Genomic DNA, 11,142 nt, shown 5'->3' with positions numbered 1-11,142 from the left:
CACAACTATATTAATTTAAAACATGTTCTTTCCAAAAACCAGGTAAGGCATGGGTGCCTCGGTAGCTCAGTCAGTTAAGTGTCTGACTCTTGACTTTTGCACAGGTCCTGGTTTCAGGGTTGTGAGACCAAACCCCGTGTCGAGCTGCGTGCTGGGTATGGAGCCCACTTGAGATTCTCTCTCTCTCCCTCTCACTCTGTCCCTCCTCTCTCTCTCTCTCTCTCTCTCTCTCTCTCTCTCAAAAACAAAAACAGAGTGCTCGCTTTGGCAGCACATATACTAAAATTGGAACGATACAGAGAAGATTAGCATGGCCCCTGCGCAAAGATGACACGCAAATTCGTGAAGCGTTCCATATATTTTTGAAAGAGAAATTAAGGAGTCAATCCCATTTACAATTGCACCCCAAACCATAAGATACCTAGGAATAAACCTAACCAAAGAGGCACAGAATCTATACTCAGAAAACTATAAAGTACTCATGAAAGAAATTGAGGAAGACACAAAGAAATGGAAAAATGTTCCATGCTCCTGGATTGGAAGAATAAATATTGTGAAAATGTCTATGCTACCTAAAGCAATCTACACATTTAATGCAATTCCTATCAAAGTACCATCCATCTTTTTCAAAGAAATGGAACAAATAATCCTAAAATTTATATGGAACCAGAAAAGACCTCGAATAGCCAAAGGAATATTGAAAAAGAAAGCCAAAGTTGGTGGCATCACAATTCCGGACTTCAAGCTCTATTATAAAGCTGTCATCATCAAGACAGCATGGTATTGGCACAAAAACAGACACATAGATCAATGGAACAGAATACAGAGCCCAGAAATAGACCCTCAACTCTATGGTCAACTAATCTTCGACAAAGCAGGAAAGAATGTCCAATGGAAAAAAGACAGCCTCTTCAATAAATGGTGCTGGGAAAATTGGACAGCCACATGCAGAAAAATGAAATTGGACCATTTCCTTACACCACACACAAAAATAGACTCAAAATGGATGAAGGACCTCAATGTGAGAAAGGAATCCATCAAAATCCTTGAGGAGAACACAAGCAGCAACCTCTTCGACCTCAGCCACAGCAACATCTTCCTAGGAACATCGCCAAAGGCAAGGGAAGCAAGGGCAAAAATGAACTATTGGGATTTCATCAAGATCAAAAGTTTTTGCACAGCAAAGGAAACAGTGAGCAAAATCAAAAGACAACGGACAGAATGGGAGAAGATATTTGCAAATGACATATCAGATAAAGGACTAGTGTCCAAAATCTATAAAGAACGTAGCAAACTCAACACCCAAAAAACAAATAAACCAATCAAGAAATGGGCAGAGGACATGAACAGACATTTCTGCAAAGAAGACATCCAGATGGCCAACAGACACATGAAAAAGTGCTCCATATCACTCGGCATCAGGGAAATACAAATCAAAACCACAATGAGATATCACCTCACACCAGTCAGAATGGCTAAAATCAACAAGTCAGGAAATGACAGATGCTGGCGAGGATGCAGAGAAAGGGGAACCCTCCTACACTGTTGGTGGGAATGCAAGCTGGTGCAACCACTCTGGAAAACAGCATGGAGGTTCCTCAAAATGTTGAAAATAGAACTGCCCTATGACCCAGCAATTGCACTACTGGGAATTTACCCTAAAGATACAAACGTAGTGATCCAAAGGGGCACGTGCACCCGAATGTTTATAGCAGCAATGTCCACAATAGCCAAACTATGGAAAGAACCTAGATGTCCATCAACAGATTAATGGATAAAGAAGATGTGGTATATATACACAATGGAATACTATGCAGCCATCAAAAGAAATGAAATCTTGCCATTTGCGACAACATGGATGGAACTAGAGCATATCATGCTTAGCGAAATAAGTCAAGCGGAGAAAGACAACTATCATATGATCTCCCTGATATGAAGTGGTTATGCTACATGGGGGCTTAAGTGGGTAGGAGAAGAATCAATGAAACAAGATGGGATTGGGAGGGAGACAAACCATAAGTGACTCTTAATCTCACAAAACAAACTGAGGGTTGCTGGGGGGAGAGGGGTTAGGAGAAGGGGGATGGGGTTATGGACATTGGGGAGGATAGGTGCTTTGGTGAGTGCTGTGAAGTGTGTAAACCTGGTGATTCACAGACCTGTACCCCTGGGGATAAAAATATATTCTTATAAAAAATAAAAAAAAAGAATATTGGAAAAATTGGTGATAAAGTTTTGAGACAAAAATAAATAAATAAATAAATAAATATAATTTAAAAAACAGAAACAAAAAACAAGTAAAACACTTCAGCACTAGCTAACTTTCCTATCTTTCTATTTTCTATTTTTATTTTTGTTTCTTTCTGGTCACCTTTCTGGGAGATTTTCTAAACTTCAAGTATGTTTTTATATTTTAGCATCCATAATTTTTAAAAATTCTCAAGATCTTCATTTTTGCCCTGCTTTTTCTTTTTCATAATATTTGTTTCCCCTGCCACAAATGTACATTTTCTTCTTCATCTGAGGGTGTAACACTTTTCATCTTAAAGGTTTTTTGTTTATTTGCCTTGCTTTTTTTCTATTTCCATCACTCGATCTCTCTACTTTGGGTTCCTTTTCTTTATAGATCTGTTCAACTCTTCTCCCCCCTCCTCTTTTCCCTTTCATCTAAGAGTGTTTCTTCAAGTATCATTTAGTTTTTGGGGCGCCTGGGTGGCTCAGTGGGTTAAAGCCTCTGTCTTTGGCTCAGGTCATGATCCCAGGTTTCTGGGATCGAGCCCTGCGTCAGGCTCTCTGCTCAGCAGGGAGCCTGCTCCCTCCTTCTGATCTCTGTCTGTCAAATAAATAAAATCTTTAAAAAAAATTTTTTTAAAGTATCATTTAGTTTTCATTGAAGAGAGGCATTAAGAAGTAGTGGCATTACTTACCTGCAAATGTCTCCTCTCCTGGTCTCTCTTAAGGATTTTGGTTTAAGAAAAGATACCTGTAGTTTATCTTAAGAAGTTTCAGGAAATAGAGGAGAGAAATGCTTATGGTCTTGTGAAAATCAGAAGTTCTGGACTTTAACATTTAAAAAAGCAAATGTAGAGAAGACATGGAAACAAATGAGACTTATTGACCAATGGAGGAATGAGAAGAGTGTGACCAATCTTACCTTGGGGTTAGTAAAACCCCACTTAGGATGTAATTATCTATGTCTGTCTGTTACAAGTCAGATTTATATTTTAAACCTGTTTGCACATGTTTGTATAGTTTTTATTGTGAAATTAAAAGTCACAGTTCTGACAGATATTTAAGGAATCCTGGCATTTTGGCAGCACAGTTTCAAAAGAGGGCAGGAGAAGTGGGAATCCAAATTCAGGCATTACCAAGTTCAAGAGGGTTTCGGTCTACCATTTCCATCTGGAGGACTTGACATGGGTGGGTGGGACACTGCATTGTGAGACATTCAGCAAAGAACATTATCCAAGGTCTGCAGACCCAGGATCAGGCCTCCCATTACCAGATTCTAAACCAAGAGCACGTCACTGCCAAGCGCTTCAGGCTGGGACCAAAGGAGGAAGGCACCAGACACAAATGGTAGACTGAGGTTTGGGGAAATTGGCTAGAAGAACCTAGTGCTGTAAGCTGGGATGCCATCGAATGGGTGTTTGCCGAATTGGGGTGGGGACATTGGAGCAGTTTGCTTCCTCCAATGCTTCTTCAATTCCAACCTCTCCCTAGAGTTCTTCTCGTACCAGGTGGTATCAGTTTTTTCACTTCCATCAAGGGCAGGGATTGGTGGGGGGGCTAAGTATGACATGCTTTTATTTCCTTTCCTGAATCTTTCAGGTACAAGACCTCAGTGCTTCTGGTTCTGGGGATCCAAAGATAAGAAAACTTTTATAATTGAGTAGATGGGTTGCTAGAAATAAGCTCTCAAATGTGAGGACATGTAAAGAGATCATCGCAGCTCAATATTAAGGAAAATACAACTCTAACCACACAGCTAAAGCTCTAGCTTATTCATCTTACTGTATGGCCAGCCAATCGAAATCATCTGACGCTTTCAAATGATTGCTGGGCTTGAGTCAGAGACTAATTACCTTGTGATGCAAAATCTGAAAGGAGTTTCTGGATCTCCAAAAAGCTAACATCCAGTCTTTCCAAAACATCCTAATGTCTTCCACGGCTTTCTACCTGTTGCCTCTGCCACATCCGGCATTTTAACTACTCACATCCCACACTTGATAGTTTAAATTGGCTTCCCGTCCAGGTTGTGCCCATACAAAATTTCACTCAGGGAATTTTATTCCAGTAAATTAGTGGGGCTTTTTTAATATTTAGATTTTTTTTTTCAAGTTGTGCAAATAAGTCAGGAGTGAACCTGATGTAAAGCATGTGGCATCATGGTCATTAGTTTTAGAGAGAGAGAGAGAGAACACAAGAGCACGAATGGTAGGGGAAGGGCAGAGGGACAGCGAGAGAAAGAATCTTAAGCAGGCACCACGCTCAGTGCAGTTGGATGAGGGGCTGGATCTCACAACCTGGAGATCATGACCTGAGCCGAAATCAAGAGTCAGACCTTTAACTGACTGAGCCACCCTGGCACCCCAGCAGGATGGCCATTTAAACACCATACACTGTAGAAGGCATGAGCCAACATAGGCTCAATCAAGAGTATCACATACTGCCCCAAGAGGAGAGTTTGGGTCCTGGGGATGGAGGGAAGCAGGGGGGAAAGGGCTTAATAAAGATCCTTTCTCCGTTATACCATAGTTACTCCAGAGCAGCAAGGCCTGCTTGTGAGTTTATATTAAAGGGAGAAAAAAATCAATATAATCAAGGAAAGTGGTAACATATTATGCCCCTGGTAAAAAGCCAATTGCTTTGAATCTGGTCTCTACGCAAAGGACATCCTGCAAATCATGATTATTACCATGTATTGGCTGTGTGCTGAAACTTTATATTTGCCATTTATAATCCTCAAATCACACCAGAGTGTATGGACCACACATTATTCCTTTTCTATCAATGAAAATAAAAATTTAATAAAAGCTAGGTAAACTGCCCAAGGGCATCCGCATAGTAAGCAGTAGTAGAGTCAAAATTTGACCGCAGATTCTGTCTCCAACTCCAGGGGTTACTTTCTACCCAGGGGCCTCATTGCCTCTTTGAAGGATAACGTGATGGCAGTTAATTGTATGAGCAACAATCCACCATCACATCTTCTCCCAAAGATGCCAAACCTTTGCTTTCCTTTTAACTTATTACTGCTCATATATATCAATATCGAACCCTCCTATTCAAATCAAGACAACTAAGAGTGCTGCCCCAAAGTAGTAGGAGTCTTGCTATGACTTGTCTGAAATGGAAAAACGAAAGAAAGAAAAGAAAAGAAAAGAAAGAAAGAAAGAAAGAAAATCCCATCTAAGTCAGTACTAATTTTGTTGCCTTCCAATCAAATTGAGTTAGAGTTCTCTCCCTCTGAACACATTGGGAGGAAGTGTAGTGTAGAAAATAGAATTGGACAGTTCTGACACCTAATCCTAGCTGGGCCGATTACTAGCTAACCTGGCCTTAGGCAACTCACTGAACTCCTCTGAGTTTTTATTTCTTTATCTGTAAAAATATTATAATAATACCTTCAATCTCAAAGTGATGATGTCATGAGAATCGATGCGTTTACTAGGTTAAAGGACTTAGAAGAGGTAATGGTACATGTTACATGCATAATTCATTGCTATTATTCAGTAAACTGAATTTTTTTAATTCTCCTTTTTACCAGGCAAAGGAAAAGTGATTTTTTACTATTAGTGGGCCTCAGTCTATGTATGTTGACATTTCCATTGAATTTTTGAAGGTCTTGAAAAATACCCTACATTTAAGCAAAGCTAAATTCAATGTTAGCAAATTGTGACTTTCCACGATTTGTGATATCCTGCAGTAACCCTGTAACAGAGGCCAAAATAATAACATGTTGTCAGTACGACGTATGCTCAAAGTACTGAAGACTGTATTGTGCTAAAACCTTTCAATCCTCTGTCTTCTACTTAAATCCAACAGCTTTCAATCTCATGGGTATTTGTTGTTTACTTGCCACGTGAAAAGTCTCAGGCTACATATTTTGAAGAACACAATGGTGAACAAGCTCGGGGGAGGGGTGTCCCTCTTATCAAGAAGCTGGAAATTTAGAGAAGAATGCCAGGCTTGTATGGTAAATTACAGACACTCGGTGTCCAAGGTAGTAGAGCTGTGTATCGACAGAAGCTCTAGGAGCACGGAAAGGACATAGACTTGCTCCAAAGAAAGATGATCATAAATTTTTTTATAGCTTGGGTTGTGTTGGGTCTGGGCCTTGAAACCAGAGTGAAGATTATGCAGGCCAGGTATTTAAGAAACAATGAGAATAGGGCTGATATTTGGTACAAGGTGGTGGGCTTATTGTCACAACCAATTCGGATTTATTTGCTTGGCTGTTATAGTTAGGTGATACCCCCTTCAAGTTTACATAGCTCAAATAGCACATCCGAGGTGCAGAAAACCAATCTTTATTCATGGTTACCTCTCCAGTAGCTAGGCACACAGTAAATGCTTGGAAGGAATGCCTGTAGCTAGGAGTGTGCTTCAGCAATCTTGAGTGTCCTTGATAACCAGCATCTAATGTGTCCATGTGAACTAGAGAGTGTTGAAACCCTGGCAAGATTAATTGGCACCAGATCACAGAGATACTCCAATACCACCCCAAAAAGTTTTTAGTATATTTCATAGCATAGGGTAATGTTGAAGTGGTCTTTGGAGGAAGGAATTACATGGCTCTTGCCTAAATGTTGAAGTAGTCTTTGACTTCAAGAAGTTTACTCTGGAAGCTACGAGAGGGTAAATTGGAGGTACAGCATCATGATTTTGGGGAGCAGAGGACAGGTGGCCTATAGTAGGCCATTCCCACTTCTTAGAACAGAAACAATGAGAGGACAAATGGCACCATGGGAGTAGAAAGAAGGTGTGAGACGCAGTACAGAAATATTCCTTCAGGATTCAGTACCAGAATTAAGGGCCTGGAGCCATCAATGCCATTGATCTATCATTATGACCATTAATTGTTGTGGTTATTAGCAAGCAAATACCCTTCCAATTTGGTGACTATCCATTCCCAAATAAGTATAATGTAGAGCGTAATTTCCACCACGGAAGATAAAGGGGCAAGCACTCTCTTTCCTCACTCGCTGGCACCTAGGACATGATCATGTCACCTAATTTGGGACAATCCAGGATTTTGAAAATGCCAGACCTTTTGTCACGGCAGCTGTGGGACTGAGCCAGATCAATGAGTGTATCTAGTGGTCAACCGTAGTGCCCTAAAAAGAGCTGCATGGCAGCCATGACTGTGCTCCCACCACTTCATCCTCTTTGGTTACTGCTCATTTTCCAAAATTGGTTCTCCAGAACTCTCTTTGATTCCAAAAGCTAACAAATGTATTTGCAAACCTTTTAATTTTTTTTAAAGATTTTACCTGATCTTTATATGTAAGTGTGGGATCTGTAACGAGAATACATACTTTTTTGACTCTTGACTCTGTTATTTGACTTAGGTGTGGAATTATGGGGAAGTTACTTAGCTACCCTAGGTATCATTTCTCACAAATCTGTTCATAGAAATAACAATATTGACAAAGACTGTGGTTGTAAGTATTAAAAGAAATAAAATAGATGATGTTCTCCAAAAAAAAAGATTTTATTTATTTATTTGATAGAGATCTCAAGTAAGGGGGGAGGCAGGCAGACAGAGAGAGAGGAGGAAGCAGGCTCCCCGTTGAGCAGAGAGCCCCATGCAGGGCTCGATCCCAAGACCCTAGGATCATGACCCAGGCCGAGGGCAGAGGCTTTAACCCACTGAGCCACCCAGGCATCCCTATTTTATTAAAAAAAAATTTTTTTTTTAAACCTTTTTTTTTTTAAAGTTAAGGTCGCCCAAATTGTTTCTGGTGGTTTCCACCAGTTGTTTTTGATGGTTTCAACCACAGTCTGTGGTCTGCCATCCCAGTAAGGCAGCCCACACTGTCCTGCCCTCAGTCAAACTGTCTGTGCTGCATCTGCAAGCTCGTGGGTAAGCCAGCTACTTCTCCAGAGCAGCCGATGTCAGCGAGGCAAGAAGAATCATCATCATATAATTAATGAAATGTCCATTTATATATTTACCTTAGTCAATTTTCAATTTTCATTTTCAAATCAGTTTACTCATTGTGAAAATTAATAAGGGAAACCTTATGTCGTCCGGAGGCCAGAAGGGGGAGCTCTCGTGCCGTACCACTTGAGATCAATCACAGGAAAAACTGTCAATCACAGACCCCACCAGAAGAATCCTCAAAAGGAAAAAAGTCATCAACACAGGCCCCGACAGGGCAAAATGTACACTGTATCTCCTACAAGAAATCTACTACTTCAGTACCTCCGGCCAGTGAGAAACCATCATTACCCTGAACTCACTTTTTTTCAATGGACTTTTGTTCAAAATAACCCTTCCCAATTTCCTTCTTCTTTTCCATAAAATACCATTTCTCTCCTTTGTTTGCTGGCCTTTTCTGTGGTTTTCTGTGGTTATGCTCCGAATTGCAATTCTCTGGTATTTCAAATAAACCCATTTTTGCTGGTAAATTGTCTTGTTTTAAGATTCACATAACTCAAAGGAATTTCCCAAAGGAGGATTACATAAATTGTTCATTCAACAAACATTTATTGAGTTCTTAGTATGGACTAAATTGCTTAGGTCCTGTGGATAAAAAAGACAAATAAGATATCACTTCCTTTCAGGAGCTCAGAACCTCCATAAGGACCTTAGATGTGAATAGATAACAGTGAGACCCTCTCCAGGTACCAGGATGGTGATACCCTCAGAGAACTGAGAATGTTACAAGACAGCTAACCTTTTCACAGGGTCTAGAAGGACGAGTCAGAAATTTTCAGATGTTAGTACACTTATTATGATGAACACTATATAATGTACCTGAAAATTATACTCTATGTTATATACTCTATGTTATACTCTATGTTAACTGAACTGGAATTAAACAATTTTTGAGATATATAAGAAGTAAAGTAAATATTCATAAATTTAAGGAAGTACTTTAGAAGAGATAACCTTTGAGTCATACATGGCCAACCACTCACTATTTGCTCATTGATTTTAAATTTCAGTTTCCTGACTTCTAAATTGGTGATTCCTGGAGGAATTCTTCATTTACTGAGGATTCAATGAGAAAGCAAAGAGGAGGTACCCAATATGATGGAGACATCATTCACCAAATATCAGTTCCTTTCCTTTGTTATTCATATGTTTATTTTAAGAACATTTTTCACCAGGTTAGTTCTGCCAGATTCATGAAACCCACTGATGTTAAAGAAAATATTTTTCCCATTAAATCAGTTTAATTAATTACCTTAAAATATTAAAAAATGATTGTTTATATAGGAGAACACACAGTGGCACTAGTAACTGACAAATTATTGAAGTTGATTAGTTTAAGAGGAGGACAAGAAAATGCTGGAAAGGTCCTTCTCACAGTGACCAAAGGCAGAAATGGCCTATCATCTACACTCTGGGATTTAGTTCTTATACATTTCAACCATCTGGTTCTTTCCCTTAATTGGTATTTTGTTTGACCCAACATTGTCATTGTATCTTCCTTTGCTTGTTAATCATAGTTTCCATTCCTTCTTTGAGCATATTTACAATGACTATTTTGAAGTCTTTGTTAAATTCAACATCTGGTTGCTTCCCAAAGTACTTTCAGTTTCTTATTCTTTTTCCAGTGCATGGGTCATACACTCCCGTTTCTTTGCATGCCTTGTGATATTTTGCTGGAAAATGGCTGGTTTTGATAATATATTGTAGTCATTCTGGGTACTTCTTCCCACCTCCATCCCCCCACTCCCCTCCCTCCAAACTTAACTTCCAGGGCTTATTATTATTTCTTTGTGTATTTGTTTAGTGACTGGATGGAGTGTTTTAGTAGAGTCTATTTCTCCCACAGTGTGAAGTGTCTGCTGATGCTCCCGTTCGTGGGGTCCGGTGCAGAGGGTGCTGTCTTGGATAAGCCAGTAGTCACCCTGAGAGCATAGTGATACTCTCTTTGGCTGTCTCTTTCCCTGACCACAACAAGCAGTTAAGAATAGCCAACTGATTGGCCAAGTGCTGCATTATTTGCAACACTGTCCTAGGCTGTACAAACTAATACCATCAAATTTAGGCTCCTTTGAAAAGATAGTTACTAAAATCAGATTAGTTCCAACCGCCAGAAGGATTCTAGTTCTCTCTGGCAAACTACCTCTCCCACAATGGAATCTGTATTTCCAATGACTCTACCAATCTCCTTCCAATTACCTTTCAGCACAACCTCCAATTGTTTTTGAGAGCACCCTAAGGTTTGCATTGTCTCTACACCTTACTGCACATGAAGTTCATACCTTTGTGAAGGGATTAGGAGATCTCTGTTTTATTTTATTTTTTTTTAAGATTTTATTTATTTATTTATTTGACAGAGAGACGGAGAGGCAGGCAGAGAGAGAGAGAGAGAGAGGGAAGCAGGCTCCCTTCTGAGCAGATAGCCCGATGCAGGACTTGATCCCAGGACCCTGAGATCATGACCTGAGCCGAAGGCAGCGTTTTAACCCACTGAGCCACCCAGGCGCTCAGGAGATCTCTGTTTTAAAGCCTGCTTTATTCCCAGGGCAACATCCGGGACTCTGGAGCTTGGGGGTAGGAAGAGTGATGCCTCTGCTTTAGGAACTGAACGAAGGAAGAAGGAAGAGGCCTCTGTCTCAGGCTGTCTCAGTCCACCTCAGCCTGAATCTCCTGGCATGGAACCTTGGCCCTGCAAGCCAAGGCAGGGGACCCCAGCTTTCTCAGGTGTGCTGTGCCCAGGTAGTGCCTGCAGCCTCTGTCTCACCTGTGGGGACTGGCAAATGAGAAACCCCCACCTCTTGGGTAAACTCTCTCAGAACTTAGTCTTAGCAACAAAGAGCTGGAGGGTAGGGTGAGAAGCACAGAAGGCCTTCCCCTCCCAGTAAGAGAGGCCTGGAATGGGAACAGACGTGTTGAGGGAACTCTGTGTTTTCTTTCTCTGCCCCCGTCTGGAGTGAAGCTTTGTCCTGCTGAACCAGAAG

General features: G+C 40.6%; 1 non-coding gene across 1 annotated transcript; it reads left to right on the top strand.

Annotated features, from left to right (window-relative positions):
- Positions 1-255: 255 nt before the first annotated feature.
- LOC122916612 lies at positions 256-362 on the top strand. The gene has a single exon (XR_006386241.1). It is a non-coding gene; the product is annotated as a U6 spliceosomal RNA (small nuclear RNA).
- The last annotated feature ends 10,780 nt before the right edge of the window (positions 363-11,142 follow it).

The sequence above is a fragment of the Neovison vison genome, chromosome 8 (genome assembly GCF_020171115.1).
Source record: "Neovison vison isolate M4711 chromosome 8, ASM_NN_V1, whole genome shotgun sequence".
In the NCBI taxonomy this organism is placed as follows: Eukaryota; Metazoa; Chordata; class Mammalia; order Carnivora; family Mustelidae; genus Neogale; species Neogale vison.
Note: the sequence above shows the minus strand (reverse complement) of the source record. Positions and strands in the feature narration are given on the sequence as shown.